Source organism: Geotrypetes seraphini, chromosome 6, assembly GCF_902459505.1.
Source record: "Geotrypetes seraphini chromosome 6, aGeoSer1.1, whole genome shotgun sequence".
Lineage (NCBI taxonomy): Eukaryota > Metazoa > Chordata > Amphibia > Gymnophiona > Dermophiidae > Geotrypetes > Geotrypetes seraphini.
In genome coordinates this window covers 10,983,008-11,003,147 of record NC_047089.1, presented here as the reverse complement: position 1 = coordinate 11,003,147, position 20,140 = coordinate 10,983,008, and the positions used below count along the sequence as shown (strand labels likewise).

Genomic DNA, 20,140 nt, shown 5'->3' with positions numbered 1-20,140 from the left:
ACGAGACCATTGCCAGATCCAAACCATTCTGTGAGCCAAAAAGGAATAGACAGCTTTCAAGATGCTGTTAAGAGAATGGCACGGCAGCCATACGTGGATGTTATCCGTGGGTAACCCATTGAAAGGGTAGGAGAAAAAAAAAAGTGCTCACTGCAGGTACGGGGACAAGGCCATCCACCACCCCGTGGAGCGGTGAATGGCCTTGTCTCTGCAGTTAAGGGAGGGAACGCACGCGTCCCCCTCCCTCCCTTCCTACCGGCCGCATCTCCCTCCCCCCTTACCTTCGTGGCGCGTTAGTGTAATTTGTGCAAGCCGCCGGAGCCTGCCTGAAGTCGCGAGCATCTGCGGGCGGAAGATTCTCCTCTGATGCAACTTCTGTATCCCAATGCGCCCCTCATCATCCTTTCCTCCATTCTGCGTACCAAATTCATGCCTCCCTCCCACCCATGAGCGTTTACCTCCGTTGGCCAGCTCCCTTTTCCCTTTGGAGGGAAGGATTTTGGGTCAACTGTGGCTGCGGCTTTGCGAAGAGAAGTGCAGCTGGGAGGAGAGAGCTGGCCAGTGGAGGTAAACTATCATGGGAGGGAGGCACGAATTTGGGGTGCAGAACGGAGGGAAGGACGACAAGGGGCATGTTTTTGGCACAGGAACAGAAAAGCAGGATCGCATTGGGACACAAAAGGAAGGGAGGGAGGATGAACTTGGAACATATGCTGGAACAAACGAGGGAGTGATGGAAAGAGATGCTGAGGTGGGGAGAGAATAGAAAGGGAGAATTGTTGGGCATGGGTGTCTCAGTGAGAGGGAAAGAGATGGTGCAAATGAGGAAATGAAGATAGTGATGAATTGTTGGGCATAAGGAAGAAGAAATATTGGGCATGGTGGTGGGAGAGGCGTGATGTACAGATTCACAGGGCAAACAAGAGATGAGAGGAAGAAATGTTGGATGTGGTGGTGGAGAGGGAACAATGGGATGGATGAAGAACAAAAAACCTCCTATCTTTTCTTTCTAGTTAAACTACAGTACTTTATTTTGAAGACTGTTTCTTTAATGTTTTTATAGACTGTGTACTGTACAGGATCCGAGTTACGTATAAATTCAACTTAAGAACAGTTTAAGAAAACAGAACTCTTTTTTTAACTCAGGGACTGCCTGTAGTGTAAACAGAATGATTTAACTATTCCCAACCATCTCTAATTCACAATGAAACACTGGGAATGGAAAGAGGAAGGTGGAAGTGTTCCTCTCATATATTTAAAGTATCCCTTAAAGTTTAAGAGATATCATGAGTTGATAAGAGACAAAACAAATCAAACGAAAGGATAAGTAACTATACCTTTATGGAGAACAGTTTCTCTCCTATCAAGTCTTCCAAGGGCTTGATGTAGAGGATATTTAGCTGTGATGGAAGCTGCAACTGAGATTTTCTGGTATATAAGCTGTCCTCAGATTACACACATTGCACCGGCAGACACCTCAAAAGTCAACTCTACAAATTAAATACAAAATAGTTAAGACTTTACATGATGGCATAGATCACACTCCCTCCACCAACTTCTGTTTATTCAAGAAAAGCAATACAGAAATACATAATCCAATTAAACATTTCAATTTTGAAAGATACAACTAGAACGATCATCGGCGATAGCCACATAAGGAAAAGAAAAACCCAATGAAGAAGAGTCCAGGTCTTGGCTTTTATGACATGGACTCAGTCACCATGTCTAACCACCTACTGATTGTAAATATGCAAATTGATCAGCACAGTGGATAGACCAGGTTGTCCGCAACTCCTGGAAGGACAATATGATGCCATCTACTGCAATCAACTGGCCCAAATATTGTAGCCCTTTTTGAGCCCAGCATTTAAACATAACATTTTCCAGCCCAGGACTAAAATTAGCAGTACCCACTAACGGTAAAAGGGTTGTGCAAGAAGGGTCCTGACCCCAGTGTGATAGTAGGTGCCTCCAAGCATGTCGGAGCGGTCCAACCAGACAACCGCAGGTCATGGAACTTACCAGCTTTCCACTCCGCACATGCAATAAGTAGATCAAAAGTCAAGGAAAGAAATAATCTCTCTCCAAGGCCACATCCGTACAGTGGGAGCTACCTAAGAGCCAATCCCTCACGTGTCGGAGTAGACGCGCTAAATTACACAGCTTAAAGTCTGGGAGTCCCAGTCCCCCTCTTGACCATGAATGACTCTTGTAGATATTCCCATTGGAGCTTGCCCTTTCCCCCCACCACTACCCTCAACAAAAGGAGAGAACCAACTTGAGGCTCACAATATCCCGTTTAACAAATACAAGGGTAGTGTCTGCAGAATGTAAAGCCATTTAGGGAATACAATCATCCAAAATAAATTTATACGCCCCCATCAAAGAGATGGGAAGATTCCTCCATCATCTGAGAATGGTCTTGGTCTCTACTAAGAGCATGTCCACATTTACACAATATAAGGCATTGATATCTACTGGCAATTGGATTCCTAAACGAACAAGTAATAATACAAGCTGGATAATTATAACAGATTTAGAAATGACATCATCAGAGACGCGGCAGAGCAAATCAGGGCAGTAGAAGGGCCCGAAGCAGCGTGTGAAGACTGCTGCACACGCTGCTTGAATCGCCAAGGTAGTCGGATCCGCGGGAAGGGAAGGGGGGGGGCAAAGGACTCGGGTCCCGATCCGGGGCGAAATGTTGCTGGGCTCCTCGGTGGGGGCGCTGAGCGGCCGTGATCCCTCTCCTCCGAAACACCCCCCCGCCCACCCGCTGGAGGAACAGAGATTGGCGGCTGGCTGCGGTCCCGGCTTGTGGAGGCATCGGCGGCTGGTGACGTAAGCGCGCATGCGCACTCCTACCTAAGGTGCCCTACATCTCATGGAAAACGGATGCACGCAGATGGGAGTGCGCATGCGCGGCCTAGCATTTTATTATATTAGATTGTAACCATAAAATTCAACCAAGTAATGGACTACATCCTAGAGAGAGGTTGTACTCTCAAAGCTTACAAGCTTAATTTTAACTATACCTTCTGCTTTACTACAATTACAGTATATTTATTTATTTATTTATACATCAATATTGAAAGATTAGGTTTATACCTCCAATAATCTTCTGTTAGTCCCTTTAAGATTCCATACGCTAGGAAGGGCATAATCAAAACATATGAAGCGTTGAACGGTGTCTTAAACCTTGAATGCTCTGTCCGGGCAACCTGCAGGAGAGTCCATGAACCAATCTGGCAGAGGCCAGGTAAATTTGAGCTTGTAGCGCAACCAAATAGTGGCCAAGACCCATTGGCCAGACGTAATGCTCATCCAGACAGAAAGAAATGCTGAGAGCCAGCCCCCTAGCTGAAGAGGGGCAACCCTCATCCTGGCGTCATTGAGCCTTTTTGGCAGAGGGTACAGAATGGAAGGTGGAAGGCTGGGATCCCCTGTAGCCAATATACCGTCGCCCTGTGAAAATCTCTGCAATGCGGCACTTGCATACCATCAGGATCATTGTGAGCCACGAAGATTCGAATGACCAGAACACCAGGAGGGTCTGGGTCTGCTATCAGACAGAATCTTAGGGTGACAGTCTATCACAGAGTCCATAAGGTCGTCCAGATCTTTGCCAAACAAAAACTGCACCTGAAAAGGAGGTCTAGCCAAAGTAGACTTGGAAGTGGAATCACCAGCATGCAGTCTGATCCAAAGCATTCTGCGGGCAGAGATGGAGCATGCGGACACCTTTGGCAAAACTCACATAAGGTCATATAATGCATCAGCCATATAATTTGTCACAGCCAAAAGAAGATGAGGAGGGGAACCACCATTTCACTCTTCAGTGTGCACAGTCGAAAGATGCAGGCGCATGCGACAAAAGACATCACAAAAGCAGCTTTAATGCCTAAAGCAGATGCATCAAAGCGTTTTCTGAGGACCACATCCACACAGCAGTCCTACATATCCTCTAACACTATTTATTTATTTAAAAAATTTCTATACTATTTAAAACTTTTATATGAATTACATACATAAATTATAAAAGAACATAACAAAACAATCCTAAAAACATTTCTGCAAAATAGCAGCAAAAGCTTAAATAAAAATATCATGAATAATTCTTCAGCTAAACCAGAGAAGATTACTGAATAGAAAAAAGCGTCTACAAATAATTGTATCTTTAGCAGTTTTCTAAACAGGCCCCTTTCACGACAATTTCATATTTGGCCCACAAGGGAGATCCATATTTTAAGTCCTGCACAATAGAAAGTCATTTTACCAATCTCCACCAACCTCGGGTTAGCATTCGTTTTCAGTAAAGCTAAATTCTCAGAACGTAATGATCTCCCTTCACTAAAGAGAGAGGTGTGTTTAGTCACCTGTGCCACCAAAAATCTAGTGTATCACTCCTCCCAACCTGTACCTTATTTTCGATGACTTTGCATTGTAACTACTTCGCTGATTGTTCAGCGCCTCTTGTTGTAAACCGCCTCGAACTATCATGGCTTTGGCGGTATATAAAAATAAATTATTATTATTATTATTCTTGAGAGAAGATTCCACCAGTAAGGATTGGAGGGACAACTAAGGCTTGTAAAACCCTGTACAAGGAACCATGCGGTAATGGGATACCATTTTTGAGGGTATAGCCTGGATGGAATAAGGTGTTTCCAAATTCCTTAGGAAAGCCAGACGCAAAACAGGATTCATAGGAAGCCTCAATGACTCTTTTGGTGGATGGGGCAGCTACAACTCTGCCAAATTCTCAGGAGTATACTTGGATTCAGCTTGCAAATCAAGGTGAAGAGCCTTACTTGTATCATAGAAGCGAGAACGAGGAGCTGCAGAATATGATGGAGAAGCCTCCCTGGGGTACTGATACTGAAGGGCAGAATCCAATGAAAGAGTCAGGGAAGAAGTTTTGCTGCATGATACAGGAGTCAGAGAATACTTCAGTTTAGAAGGGATCGGAGAGGCAGGAAGGAATATGAGAAACTGAGTGCCTCGACACATGCCTTGTAGAAACGGGAGAACAAGGATCCCCCGCAGCATGCCTCGAAAGAGTCCGGGGCCTCGAAGAGCCTCGAGGTGGAGTAGAACGAGGCTGACGAGGACATCCATCACGAGACCCCACCTGGGCCTGGAAGGTTCCCCCAATAGCCTCAAAGCACGAGGAGGAGAGGGATCCGCAACCTGCCTCAAAGAGAGATGCCTCGATAGAGAGGAGTACCTCGAGAAGGAAGCAGATCGAGGCTTCTTGAGTGCCTCAAAAGCTTGACAGCTAGAGTACGAGGCCTGGACTCACTCGAGGCGAGGCATGAGGACTCGCTTGAGGACGAGGTACGAGGCCTCACAGACTTAGCAGGTTGCGCCTTGAGTACATGCTCAGACTGGCTTGCAGGGAGCAGGGTCGAGGCCGGAGCATATTGAGCAAACATAGTGCTAAGCTCCTTGTGTAGAATTGCTTCCTGCATGTCTTGGAAAGGTGGCACCGTAATCAATGAAACTGGTATTGAAGGTGCCGCAGTGCACTCCATAGAGGGTGACCTCGAGGATGAGTATTCCCTATTATTGGAGGTCTCGTAGAGACCGGCACGACTGCACTCGTTGCCTGGATTGACTGAGACTCTGGTTGAAGGGCTGGAGGCTTCCTAGCCAGTGAACCTGCAGAGGAAAAAGGAAGCTTGCCTGAGGACAAGGTCTTTGGAGGAGCGGCAGACGAGGACTTCCCCAATGAAGGAGACTTGCCCGAGGTCAAGCATTTGACCAACAAGACCGCTGACGGGGTCAAGGACGAGGCCTTTTCAGCAGACGGTTCCATGACCCAGAAAAGTTATTGAATCTGGACCCGATGTCTCTTGAGAGCCCGTTTCTGAAAAGTAGCACAGCGGGCGCAGGACTCAGGACAGTGGTCGGGTCCTAAGTAGTTAATACACCAATGGTGTAGGTCAGTGAGAGAAAACACATGGTTACACTGACTTCAGCATTTGAACCCTGTAACAAGCCGGGACATGAAAGAAAACGGCCGCAGCCAAAACGAAGACCCATGGCTAGGGCCGCAGCCCAAGCCGGTCGACAGAAGAAAGAAGAAAAAAAGATTGTCTTTTTTTTTTTTTTTTTTTTACACACACCACACAGTGACTTGAAAACGAAAGAAATAAATAAAGAAACAAAGCCGCGGTATGAGCAGGCAACGGACAACAGGGCAGAGCTAGAAACAGGTGCTTCTCAGCTCTGCGGAAAAACAATAACTGATGCTGAGATGCTGAGAAGATGTGCACCCTGACTCAGGCGGGAAGGCACTCGTGCTTGCACGGTGTGGCACTCGAACTTTGAAGTTCTACAAGAAGTTGCCTGCGAGGCTCTCCGCTATGGGACTACGTGGATGATATCACCCATATGTTGAGAATATGTTGCCTGCTTGTCCTGGGATAAAAATATGTTTGACTCCCTTTTTTATATTTTTAGCCATTTGCTCTTCCACTTGTGCTTTTGCCAGATATATTTCTCTCTTGACTTCTTTCAGTTTCATCCTATATTCCTTTCTGTATGCCTGTTCTTGAGTTTTTTTTTATATTTCACAAACACCAATTCTTTTTGCCTTTATTTTTTCAGTCACAAGTCTGGAGAACCATATCGGTTTCCTTTTTCTCTTATTTTTATTTATTTTCTTCACATAAAAAGTCAGTATTTATTTTTATTGCACCTTCCAACTTGGACCACTGTTTTTCCCCACTTCTCTTATGCCTTCCCATCCAATCAGCTCTTTCTTCAGGTACTCTCCCATGCTATTAAAGTCCATACGCTTGAAATCCAGGACTTTGAGTTGTGTGTGGTCATCCTCCACTTTGGATGCTATATCGAACCAAACCATATGACAATCCCAGATGGGCCCCCACTCTGAAATTAGAGACACTTTCTTCATTTATGAGCACCAGATCCATTATCGCTTTTTCCCCCGTGGGTTCTGTCACCATTTGTCTGAGCAGAGCCCCTTGAAAGGCATCCTTGATCTCCTTACTACTTTGATTCCGCAGATGGAACCTTCCAGTCCACATCCGGCAGGTTGAAATCACCGCAGGAGCAGACTGCTGGGCACGATGGACCACTGGTCTGACCCAGCAGCAGCAAATTCTTGTGTTCTTAACAGCACTCCCCTTTCTTTCCCAACTTTTGTATACCCGTAATTAGATCTTTGTCAATCTGCTGCAATTGAGTTGGAGGTCCATAGACAACACCCAAGTGGATAGAGGTTCCATCTTCTCTTTCCAAAACAATCCATATTGTTTCTTCCTTTCCCAGGCATTTCATTCACTTGGATATCTATCTTTACATAAGAGAGCTACTCCTCCACCTTTTCAACCATCTCTCTCCCCTTCCTATAAAGATTATAGCCCGGTATGTTGACGTATCATTGGAATCATTGAACCATGTCTGTGATAGCAACAATATCCAAGTCTGCCTCAAACATCAGGGTTTGCAGATCCTGATTTTTTTTTTTTTCTTAAACTGCAGACATTTGTGGTCTTTGCTTTCCAGCTATAATTTCTCAACAATCTCATTTTTTGTATAGTTTTTAATTTCAGCTCATTTCCTGTTGAATCACTAGGAAGTGAATTGTAAATATTGTTTTTTTCATTGCTATCTTTATTATCTTCAAATTTCATCTTTTGCTGGGGGGTGGCCACCGAAGTAACCTCCATACTTACATCACCCCCACCTTCTAGTTTAAATGTCTAGAAATATATTGTCTGAATTTCCCAGCTAGGATTCTTTTTCCTGCCATTGTAAGGTGCAGCCCATCATTACAATACAGTCTCTTGTTTTTCAATGTTTTTCCCCATCCTCCTATGTACCTAAAGTCTTCTTGATGACCCCAGGCTTTAAGCCACCTATTGAAGTTCTCAGTATTTTGTACCCTTTCCTCTCCCTTTCAAGAAGTAGGCAGTACAGTCTTTACGAAGGTTTTATCTCCTCTTCCAGATCCCAAAAATCTTTCTACGCTGCAAGTGCAAGTTGGTTATTGTTGACTAGGTCATTTGTCCCAAGATGGATAATAATATCAGGGTTTAAATGCTTTGCTTCTTCCCTAATTACAGTCAGTATTTGTTAGGCATTCCTAGTAGCTGAGGATCCTGGAAAGCATTTCACTATTTTGAGTTCCTTGTCCTGTGTTCCAAGGTTAATTCCTCCGATGATGGCATCCCCTAGCAGCAATACTTTCCTGATTTGAGCTTTATTATAAGTGCTTTGGGGTGCTGAACTTCACAAGTTATTTTCACTGGTTCTAGTTCCTCCTCAGATCGCTAAAAATCAAAGATGGCTGTCGTCAAAAATTTGCACTAAAATTGTGATATTTTTCACTCTTCCCAAACTCTAAAAATGGCGATTTTAGGATTTTTCAAGAGAGAAAACACAGGGGAACATCAAGAAATAGTTAAAACCTCCCCCAATTTCTCTCACAGGCTGTGTACTCACTGTGACCTAACAGGATCTGTGCTGTATCCTGCTTTCAGCTCTATCATACTAGCTGGATAAGAAAACTCACTGCCATAATGCTGGGAATTCTTCTGTAAAGCTGATCTTCAGGCAGCCAGTCAGACTCCTAGGTTTGATTACCCCTCCACCCCTGCAGACCAAAGGATGCGCACGAGACACCGCCGAGCCTCCTAAGGGCTTAACAGTATGTGAGACCACATCATGGACGGCCCTGATCTCCAGAGAAAGCTATGTAGGCTGGCTAAAAGGTACCCAGTAGGATCGGCCTGTCAGCTACAGACTGAAGTTTGTGAATTCTCAAGCAGGCAGAGCTTCAAAATCATTCCAAGCACAAAGAAAGCCTGAAAAGGGGATGAAAATACCAAATAAAATAAGAAAAAGGGGAGAGCAAAACAGAAACACTCCTTCAGGCACGCATGCAGAAGGAAAAAAAAAATTGTAGGTAGTGCTATAGCTCCCAGTGAAGTACAGGAGAGTCACAGATAAAATCCAGAGTGGATTCGTTTTGCATATGGCACGCAGCCATTGGGATAAAATCCACTTGTCTAGAATGTGTCTCACATATTGCACTGGAAATTTAATTACTGAACTTTAAAGATAAATCTTAATATTCATTTGTTACATGATAAATGATAAATATCCTTAAAAAAAAATTAGTGTGCCTCAACACTTTTTGTACGTTGTCAGTGTGCTACAAAATGAAAAAGGTTGAAAATCACTGAGCTAGAAGTTTCTGGTCACCAGTGGCAACCACATGCTTGAAAATGGAGCATTCTTCAAGGATATATTAAAATAATTTCTGAATAAAACAGTGCAGACAATTATAAAACAAACAATATAACCTAGTAATTGTGCTCTAAAAATTGTTCTACAATCAACTATTCTGATTTTCCTATTAAAAAAACCACCTAAAGCTAAATCTAAAAAGCACATAACCAACAATGTACTGAAATAAGCACCTGCAGGCTAAATTTAGTCACTGACGCAAGTAATTATTTAAAAAGTAGTCTCATCAGTGCTAAGCAACCGAGTTATGAATCAAGTTCTCTAAAATAATACTTCAGCAGCTGCCAAGTTTAGTGTGCATTTACATGTATTTCACTGCAATAACCACACTCCTGTGGAACCCAATCAAGTATCACAACACAAGGTTTTAATTGATACTTATAATAATGAAGGCTGATGACAGATAAGCACAGCTCTCAAGCACAAATTAAAGCAGTCTGAAACCACACATGTACAATTCATTCGTTTCACTAAGCATTAATTCCATTTCAGCCCAAAGCGAACTAAGTAGATCAAATCTTGCTTCGGGCCGAGTCGGGGAGGCAGCAGGCACAAGCAGGCACCAGGAGAGAGCGAGAAGGACACGAGGGAGGAACAGCAGGCGAAGGCAGGCAGAGTGGGGTAGTGGCGAGAGAAAGCTCCGCCCACCCCCCACGAGTCACCAGTAGCGTCGGAGCGCCCGGACTCCCCCTTAAAAGGAGGAGAACCGCGGCGCCAGGGCACTTGATTCGGGCCGAGTCAGGGAGGCAGCAGGCACATGCAGGCACCAGGAGAGAGCGTGGAGGAGGCTTAGGAAAGAGCGAGGAGGACACGAGGAAGGAACAGCAGGCGAAGGCAGGCAGAGTGGGGTAGCGGTGAGAGAAAGCTCCGCCCACCCCCCACGAGTCACCAGTAGCGTCGGAGCACCCAGACTCCCCCTTAAAAGGGGGGAGCCAACGGCGCGCAGCCGTTCGGCGCGCAAAGGCGCTCGCCTTAGCGAGAGCGCCTTTGCGAAGGAGCCTTGTGAAGGAGCCAAGCGCCCAGCAGCTACATCTAAACCACAAACCGTAGGTATTTTCTTCTCTTACTCATTCTCTTTCTCTTCTTTTTCAGGTAGCTGCACGCCAGGCACCACTTTTACACCTCACACACACTGAGAGACTAAAGAAAGGAGAAGAAGAAATGGAGGCAGCAGGCACTCAGCGGAGCTTCCCAGTCTACTGCACAGAGTGTCATATGTACGACTACCTCCCCTCCGGGAGGCAGGCGTACATATGCAGTCGGTGTCAGGAACTGGAAAGCCTGAAGAATGAGGTCGGGAGACTGCAGGTCAAGGTCCAGGAGCTGGAGGGGCTCCGTGCTTCAGAAGAACCGTGCTGGGCAACTGAGGACCCCACCAGAGACAGCCACATTGAGGAGCAAGTTAGGGAGCTCGAGAAATTCATCGAGGAGGCCTGCAGGATGGTGGGGGTACAGGATCACCAGCAAGTCGGACAGGACCCAACTGATGAAAGACAGAATCCACCAGATGAAGGACGAAATCCACCAGACGCCGGGGGAGAAGGACTTTGTGGAATACCCGAGCAGAGAGAGGAGGCCAAGACCCACCAGAACCCTGAGGGAGAAGTAGAGGACCACACCAAAGATACAGACTTAAGACCAAAAAGGAAACTGAAGAAAGGGAAATCTGCAGTCATAGTGGGAGACTCAATCCTGAGAGAAGTTGACAGTCACATAGCAGGAGGGAGAGAGGACCGGCTAGTGACATGTCTCCCAGGGGCAAGAACGAAGGACATCACCGACAGAATCGAGAGGATCCTGGAAGGAGCGGAGACAGCGGTGATAATCCACGTTGGAACAAATGACATCAGCAGAAGAAATTACAGCAGGACTACACTAACCGAGCAGTTCCAGACCCTGGGAAGGAAGTTGAAGCTGAGGACACGGAAGATAGCTTTCTCAGAGATCCTGCCAGTACCAAGGGCAGATGTAAGGAGGCAGACCGAGCTGCAAGCCATAAACGCATGGCTGAGGAGATGGTGCGAAGAGGAAGGCTTCCACTTTGTAAGGAACTGGTCAACTTTTTGGGGTAAGAACAAGCTCTACAGGAGGGACGGACTGCACCTGAGCACGACAGGAACAAGAATGCTGGCAAATAACGTCAAGAGCACAATAGACAAGGCTTTAAACTGAGGAGAGGGGGAAAGCTGACAGTCGATCTGGTGTCGACGCTTTGGGAAGGAATATCAAAGGAAGATACTGAAAGGGAAAAATGCAAAGTAGGCCTCCAAGGCAAGCGGGAAAATTGCGAAAAAGGACTCAAAGACGAACTACAGGAGTTCAAGGAACAAGTGAAATTAGAGAGCGAAAAGAAGGAAAAACAGCAGGAACTAAAAGGACATGCAGAAATGAGGAAGACAACTGAGGACAAAGAAAACACACCATGGAAAGGGGAAGAACAAAATGGGACTCAGGGGCTGGCACCCCAAGAAGGGGACGACAAGAGAATCAACCCACAAGGAAGAACAACAGGGAAAGTAAAAAACCAAAACTTAAATTGCTTGTACGCCAATGCAAGGAGTCTACCAAAATGGGAGAGCTGGAAGTCATGGCCAACAAAGAGGACCTAGACATAATTGGAATCACAGAAACATGGTGGTCTGAGGACAACAAATGGGACGTAGTACTACCAGGTTATAAACTCTATAGGAAAGACAGGACATGTAAGAAGGGAGGAGGAATAGTGCTATACATAAAGGACTCCATTCACTCGACCAGGATGGATACGGCAACAAGGGCAGAAGGTTTGGAATCGCTATGGGTTAAGTTACCAGGAAGAAAGGGAGCTGACACAAAATTGGGACTTTATTATTGCCCACCTGGACAGCCAGAAACAAGTGACAATGACCTAGAAGCAGAATTGAGGCAGGAATGCAAAAGCGGAAGGGTGACGGTTATGGGAGACTTCAACCACCCTGGGATAGACTGGAGCATTGGACACTCCAGCAGCGCAAGGGAAACAAAGTTCCTGGAGGCTGTGAGGGATTGCTTCTTGGAGCAGCTGGTCCAGGAACCGACACGAGGAGATACCACTCTTGACCTAATCCTCAACGGTCTAGGGGGACCCGCAAAGGAGGTGGTAGTAGTAGGGCCACTAGGAAACAGTGATCACAACATGATCCAGTACAAACTAGAAATGGGAACATCAAAAGTGAAGAGAACCACAGCAACGGCACTCAACTTCAGAAAAGGGAACTACAAAGCTATGAGGAAGATGGTGAGACATAAACTCAGAAACAGCTCACGGAAGATGGAGACCGTAGAGAAAGCCTGGTCCCTACTCAAGAACACGGTGCAAAAAGCACAAAACATGTACATCCCCAGGTTTAGGAAAGGGCGTAAACAGAATCAAACAAAAAACAAGGTGTGGATAACAAAGGAAGTGAAGAAGGCGATAAGCGACAAGAAATCATCATTCAGAAAATGGAAAAAGGACCAAACTGAGGAAAAACCGGAAGGAACACAAAAAACACCAGAAAGAGTGCCACCGAGTGGTTAGGGAAGCAAAAAGAGAATACGAAGAGAAGCTGGCTGGGGAGGCGAGAAACTTCAAACCGTTCTTTAGGTACGTGAAGGGGAGGCAACCGGCAAGGGAGGAAGTGGGACCGTTGGATGATGGAAACAGAAAGGGAGTGGTAAGAGAGGAAAAAGAGGTAGCAGACAGGTTAAACAAGTTTTTCTCGTCGGTCTTCACAAGCGAGGACACATCCAATGTACCAGAACCTAAGGAGATTATAAGTGGGGATCTAGATGAAAAGCTGGAGCGAATAGAAGTAAGCTATGAGGACGTCCTACGACAGATAGATAGATTAAAAAGCGACAAATCACCGGGCCCGGATGGAATCCACCCAAGGGTACTAAAAGAACTGAGAAAGGAAATAGCGGAAACACTCCGGCAAATATGTAATTTATCATTGAAAACTGGGGGGATCCCAGAGGACTGGAAAATAGCAAATGTCACGCCTATCTTTAAGAAAGGATCAAGAGGAGACCCGGGAAACTACAGGCCGGTGAGCTTGACTTCGGTTCCGGGTAAGATGATGGAAGCACTGATTAAGGACAGCATCTGCGAGCACATGGAAAAAAATGGGCAGCTGAGGGAGAGCCAACATGGCTTCTGCAAGGGAAGGTCTTGCCTCACAAACTTACTACATTTCTTTGAGGGAATAAACAGCCAGATAGACAAAGGGGAACCCGTAGACATAATTTACCTCGACTTCCAAAAAGCTTTCGACAAGGTACCCCACGAACGGCTGCTTAAGAAGCTGTGGAACCACAGAGTGGAGGGGGATGTATACCGATGGATTAAACACTGGTTGGCGGGCAGAAAACAGAGGGTTGGAGTGAAGGGCAAATACTCAAGACTGGCAACGGGTCACGAGCGGAGTTCCGCAGGGGTCGGTGTTGGGACCGCTCCTGTTCAATATATTTATAAACGATCTGGAGACAGGGACGAAATTTGAGGTTATCAAATTTGCAGATGACACCAAACTCTGCAGCAGGGTTAGAACCACGGAAGACTGTGAAAACCTGCAAAGGGACCTAACGAAGCTGGAAGAGTGGGCCAAAAAGTGGCAGATGCGTTTTAATATAGAGAAATGCAAGGTCATGCATGTTGGGAAAAAGAACCCGATGTTCAGCTATACAATGGGGGGAACATTGCTAGATGTAAGTACCCTTGAAAGAGACCTGGATGTGCTGGTGGATACAACAATGAAAGCATCAGCACAATGCGCGACAGCCTCAAAGAAAGCAAACAGAATGCTGGGTATCATCAAGAAGGGTATCACGACCAGGACAAAGAAGTCATCATGCCACTGTACCGTACAATGGTGCGCCCGCATCTGGAGTACTGTGTCCAGTATTGGTCGCCGTACCTCAAGAAGGACATAGCATTGCTTGAGGGGGTCCAGAGAAGAGCGACGAAAATGGTAAGAGGTATGGAAAACCTTTCGTATGCCGACAGGCTAGAACAGCTGGGGCTGTTCTCCCTGGAAAAGAGGAGACTTAGAGGAGACATGATACAAACTTTCAAGATCCTGAAAGGCATAGATAAGGTAGACAGGGACAGATTCTTCAGACTGTGGGGAACAACAAGTACAAGGGGGCACTCGTAAAAACTGAAAGGGGATAGGTTTAGAACCAATGCCAGGAAGTTCTTCTTCACCCAAAGAGTGGTGGACACATGGAACGCACTCCCGGAGGTTGTGGTGGGGCAGAAGACACTACAGGGATTCAAAGAAGGTTTGGATAAATTCCTGAAGGAAAAGGGGATTGAGGGATACGGATAGAAGTAAGGATAGGTTTTTTAGGGCAGGGAACACCTGACAGGTCATGGACCTGATGGGCCGCCGCGGGTGCAGACCGCTGGGCGCGATGGACCTCTGGTCTGATCCCGGTGGAGGCAACTTCTTATGTTCTTATGTTCTAAATCTGTTATATGATATTAAAATGCCTCAATCATGACTAGATTTTTCACGCAAAAATACATTATGACTTCAATATTTTGTGGCACAGTAGTTGGCAACTAAAATACTGAAACATTACATTGCAAATTTAAATTCTCATTCCATGTCATCAGCAGCAGATGAATCCAGACAAGTGGGTTATGACCATTCACCAGCAGGTGGAGATAGAGATCACCAAGCTGAACTCTGTCATATATAGGGATGGTATGCTCACTGGTACTTCAGCATTCTCTATCTCTGCAGGCAGATGAATAGTCTTTTATCCTGCTCCTGGTTTGTTCTGCTGCTCATCCACGAGGGGACCCTGGGGAGGGGGGCTGGGCCAGCCCATCCCAACAGGACCCCAGGCGGGCCATGCCTATCTGACTCAAGGGGGGGGGGCGCAAACCAGGCCAACCCAATCAATAGAGAACCCCAGCAGGGCCTCCTGGAAAATGTTGCAATCCCAGTGACCTACTGGAATTAGAATCCCTGCCCCACATACCTCATTTGAAGTTGAAGACAGGAGAACCTTCTCTCTCCTGCCTCTCCTGGGCCCGCCCTGATCAAAATAGCAGTTGTTGAACAGGGGTGGTCGGGGTTCCCCTGGACATGCACACAAAAAGAGTTGTACCTACCGCACAACTCTTGTGGGCATGCCCAGGGAACCTTCGATCCTTTAACAGCCAATACTCAATGATAACAGTGTGCATATAATTTGCATGCTGTTAGTGTTGTACATAAGTTGCTAAAAAACAGACTGCTGTTTCTCTGGTGCTGTATAGGCACAGTATTGGTGTTTAGTGTATTTGACCCCCCAGAGGGCTTACAATCTACCCTTTTATCTACAGTAAAGGATGGTGAAATTGGCAATCCCAAGGTAACAAGGAGCATCACTGGGATCTGAACCTAGCTTCCCTGGCTCCCAGCCCTTTTTGGGATTTGAACTAGCTTAATTGGTTCCCAAACCATTTCTCTAATCACTAAACTAGTATGATCAGAAATTTTTGTTTTGTTTCCCATGTTGTTTATGGGGCTTTTCTTTCTATTGTGGGTTGTTGTGGGGGGGGGGGGATTAATTTCATTTTGGAGGCAATGCTTAGGGTGTACTATTGACAATATAGAAGGCAAACACAGACTAGAGAAGAAAACCTTGAGATTTGAGTTTAAAAAGACATTAAACCAACATGGGAAATGTTGTTAACATTTCCCATGTTAGTTTAAATGAAAATAAAAACATATAGCAAGAATAGCCTTTTTGGATCAGATGAATGGTCCATCTAGCCCAGTATCCTGTTTCCACCGTGGTCAATCCAGGTACAGTATATAGCACAGTTACCATTTCAGGCGTTATCCACGGACAGCAGGCAGGTATTCTCACATGTAGGTGATGTCATCCAAGGAGCCCCAGTACGTATAGCTTTAAAAGTGTATCGCCACTTTAAGAACTTGAGAAAGTTCATGAACTGCCCGTACTGCGCTTGCGCGAATGCCATTCCGCCCGATGCCACTCCTCAGTTCTTTAAGCAAGCTAAGAAGTCAACCAGGGAAAGAGGGTGGGTTGTGAGAATATCTGCCTGCTATCCCTGGATAACACCTGTTATGGTAAGTAACTGTGCTTTATCCCAGAACAAGCAGAGAGCATATTCTCCTTACATGTACGACTCACTAGCTTACTAGAATGGAAGGAGAGTTGTGGCCATTAGGAAAATAGATTTTCCAATAATATTTGGCCGAAGTGACCATCCCACCTGGAATAAGATTCCAGAAAGTAGCGAGATGTGAATTTATGAACTAAGGACCAAGTAGCAGCTTTACATCAATAGGAGTGAAGCGAAGAAAAGCAACTGAAGCTGCCATAGCTCGGATTTTGTGGGCTGTGACATGACTCTCTACAGTGACAGCCCAGCCTGAGCATAACAAAAGAAGATACAAGAGGCCAACCATGTAGATATCGTTCTCTTGGATACTGGACGTCCCAACTTGTTAGGATCAAAGGAGATGAAAAGTTGAGATGTTCTATGAGATTAGAGTTCTCTACAAATAGTAGGCCAATGCTCGTTTGCAGTCCAGAGTGTGAAGAGCCATTTCCCCAGGATGACAGTGAGGCTTAGGAAAGAATACTGAAGTACAATAGATTCAAATAGGCAGGCAGACCTCCAGGCTGTGAATGCATGGTTGAGGAGATGGTGCCAGGAGGAGGGCTTTCACTTTGTGAGGAACTGGACGTCGTTCTGGGGAAAGAGTAAGCTCTACCGGCGGGACGGCCTGCACCTGAGCACAGCAGGAACTAGGCTACTGGCAGCCAATGTGAGGAAGGAGATCGAGAGGGCTTTAAACTGAGGAGAGGGGGAAAGCCGACAGCTGACCTGAGGTTGACGCTTCGGACAACAGTATCCAGAACAGATGCTGAACGGGCTGACTGCAAGGAGGAAGTAAAGAGACCGGCGGATCTTATGATCAGACAGCGAGGGAAACATCAGGTAAAGGGAGATTGCTGGGAGGAGACTAAGGGGCATGGAGACACAAGGGGACTGGGTGGCACGAGGGCTGAAGCTGAGGGCAATATAGGGGTGCCACAAGGCGAAGGGGATCAGACGGAGGCTCAAGGGATGATAGCCCAGGAGGGGGCCGATAGGGCTAGAAAACTCAGAGGAAAAGCGGGGAAGTGGGGTGGAGGGAATGTGGGGAAACCGAAAGCTACGAGGGTAAAGGCTGAGGGCAAAGCTACGAGGGTAAAGGCTGAGAGCAAAGCAGAAGCACAGGGAACAGGAGAACTGACCGAAGTTCAAGGGGAGGCGGCCCAGGTAAATACAGAGGTGGAGGAAAAACGACGGGACCTGCGGTGCTTGTACGCAAATGCAAGAAGCCTCATGGCCAAGATGGGTGAACTAGAGGTCGTGGCCAAGGGGGAAGACCTGGATATAATTGGAATTACAGAAACATGGTGGACAGAGGAGAATCAATGGGATGTGGCACTGCCGGGGTACAAGCTCTACAGGAGGGACAGGACACACAAGAAGGGGGGAGGCATAGCAATATATATAAAGGACTCTATCTACTCGGTCGGGATGGATATGGCAAAAAAGGCAGAGGGGCTGGAATCGCTATGGGTCAAATTGCCGGGAAACAAGGGTGCAGTCATAAAACTAGGGCTATACTATCGCCCACCTGGTACACCGGAAGGAGTCGGACACGACTTGGAAGCTGAACTAAGACAAGAATGCAGGACTGGAAGTGTAACAGTGATGGGGGACTTCAACTACCCGGGGATTGACTGGAGTATGGGTCACTCCAACTGCACTAGGGAAACAGGATTTGTAGAAGCTGTGAGGGACTGCTTCATGGAGCAACTAGTCAGGGAACCGACGCGAGGGAGTGCTACTCTTGACCTCATCCTAAACGGATTAGGGGGGCCTGCAAGAGGGGTAGAAGTGGGAGGACCACTAGGCAACAGTGACCACAACACGATCAGATTCACATTAGAAAGGGGGACACCCACAGGAAGGAGGACCGCAACGACTGCGCTCAATTTCAGGAAAGGGAACTATGTTGCTATGAGGGAAATGGTGGGGAGGAAGCTCAGAAACATCCTTAGGATGGAGACTGTAGGAAGCGCCTGGACCCTATTCAGGGACACCCTGCAGGAAGCACAAAGAAAGTACATCCCCAGTTTCAGAAAAGGCGGTAAGAACAAGCGGTCAAAGGACCCGGTTTGGATCTCAACAGAAGTAAAGAGGGCAATAAATGACAAAAAAGTATCCTTCCGGCGATGGAAAAAGGACCCAACGGAGGAAAATCACCAGGCGCACAGGAAATGCCAAAAGGAATGCCACCGAGAGGTTAGAAAAGCAAAAGGGAAATATGAAGAGGGGCTGGCCAGGGAGGCGAAAAACTTCAAGGCATTCTTCAGTTACGTAAAGGGGAAGCGACCAGCGAGAGAGGAGGTGGGGCCGTTGGACGATGGGGATAGGAAGGGAGTGATTAAGGAGGATAAACAGGTAGCTGAGAGGTTGAACACGTTCTTCTCGTCGGTTTTCACGAGAGAAGACACATCTAATATACCGGACTCAGAGGAACTCATGAGCGGGGAACAGGCTGAAAAATTGGAACACATAGAGGTAAGTAAGGAGGATGTCCTCAAACAGATAGACAGGTTAAAATGCGGCAAATCGCCGGGCCCGGACGGGATCCACCCAAGGGTTCTGAAGGAACTAAGACAAGAAATAGCGGGCACAATCCAGCATGTTTGCAACCTATCCTTGAAAACTGGAGAGGTACCAGAGGACTGGAAATTGGCGAATGTCACACCTATCTTCAAGAAGGGATCGAGGGGTGACCCCGGGAACTACAGGCCGGTGAGCCTGACTTCAATTACAGGGAAGATGGTGGAAGCTATGATCAAGGACAGTATTTGCGAGCACATCGAGAGAAATGGCCTACTGAGAACAAGCCAGCATGGATTCTGTAAGGGAAGGTCATGCTTAACGAACCTTCTGTACTTCTTCGAGGGAATAAGCAGTCGGGTGGACAATGGGGAACCTATAGACATCATTTACCTCGATTTTCAGAAGGCTTTCGACAAGGTGCCACACGAAAGGCTGCTTAGGAAGCTGTGGAACCACGGGGTGGGAGGGGATGTGCACAGATGGATCAAGCACTGGTTGTCGGGTAGACTGCAAAGGGTCGGAGTGAAGGGCCAATATTCTGACTGGCAGGGAGTCACGAGCGGTGTGCCACAGGGATCGGTGCTGGGGCCGTTACTCTTCAACATATTTATCAATGACCTGGAAAAGGAGGCAAAGTGCGAGGTTATAAAATTTGCAGACGATACCAAACTGTGCGGTAGAGTTAGGTCCAGGGAGGAGTGTGAGGACCTGCAAAGGGACCTGGACAAGCTGGAAGACTGGGCAAACAAATGGCAAATGCGCTTTAACGTGGAAAAATGCAAGGTCATGCATATAGGGAAAAAGAACCCGTTGTTCAACTACAAATTGGGGGGGGCATTGTTGGGAGACAGCAGACTTGAGAGAGACTTGGGTGTGCTGGTGGATGCATCACTGAAGCCATCTGCACAATGCGCAGCAGCCTCGAAAAAAGCCAACAGGATGCTGGGCATCATAAAGAGGGGCATAACAACCAGGACGCGGGAAATCATCATGCCATTGTATCGAGCGATGGTGCGTCCACATCTGGAATACTGCGTTCAGTATTGGTCGCCGCACCTCAAGAAGGACATGGCGGTACTTGAGAGAGTCCAAAGGAGAGCAACGAAACTGGTAAAGGGGCTGGAACACTGCCCATACACCGAGAGATTAGATAGGCTGGGGCTCTTCTCTCTGGAAAAAAGGAGACTCAGGGGAGATATGATA

At 46.7% G+C, this 20,140-nt stretch overlaps 1 protein-coding gene across 7 annotated transcripts in view; it reads right to left on the bottom strand.

Moving 5' to 3' along the window:
- FAM168A (family with sequence similarity 168 member A) overlaps positions 1 to 20,140 on the bottom strand; it is a 234,313-nt gene that overhangs the window by 201,734 nt on the left and 12,439 nt on the right. For 6 of the 7 annotated variants that reach the window (XM_033948535.1, XM_033948541.1, XM_033948542.1 and 3 more), the window contains exon 2: positions 1,338 to 1,490. The exons of the other annotated variant lie outside the window; for it this stretch is intronic. The gene's annotated coding sequence lies outside the window, so the exon portion shown is untranslated. The remainder of the gene's footprint in view (positions 1 to 1,337; positions 1,491 to 20,140) is intronic. 7 annotated transcript variants of the gene reach the window in all.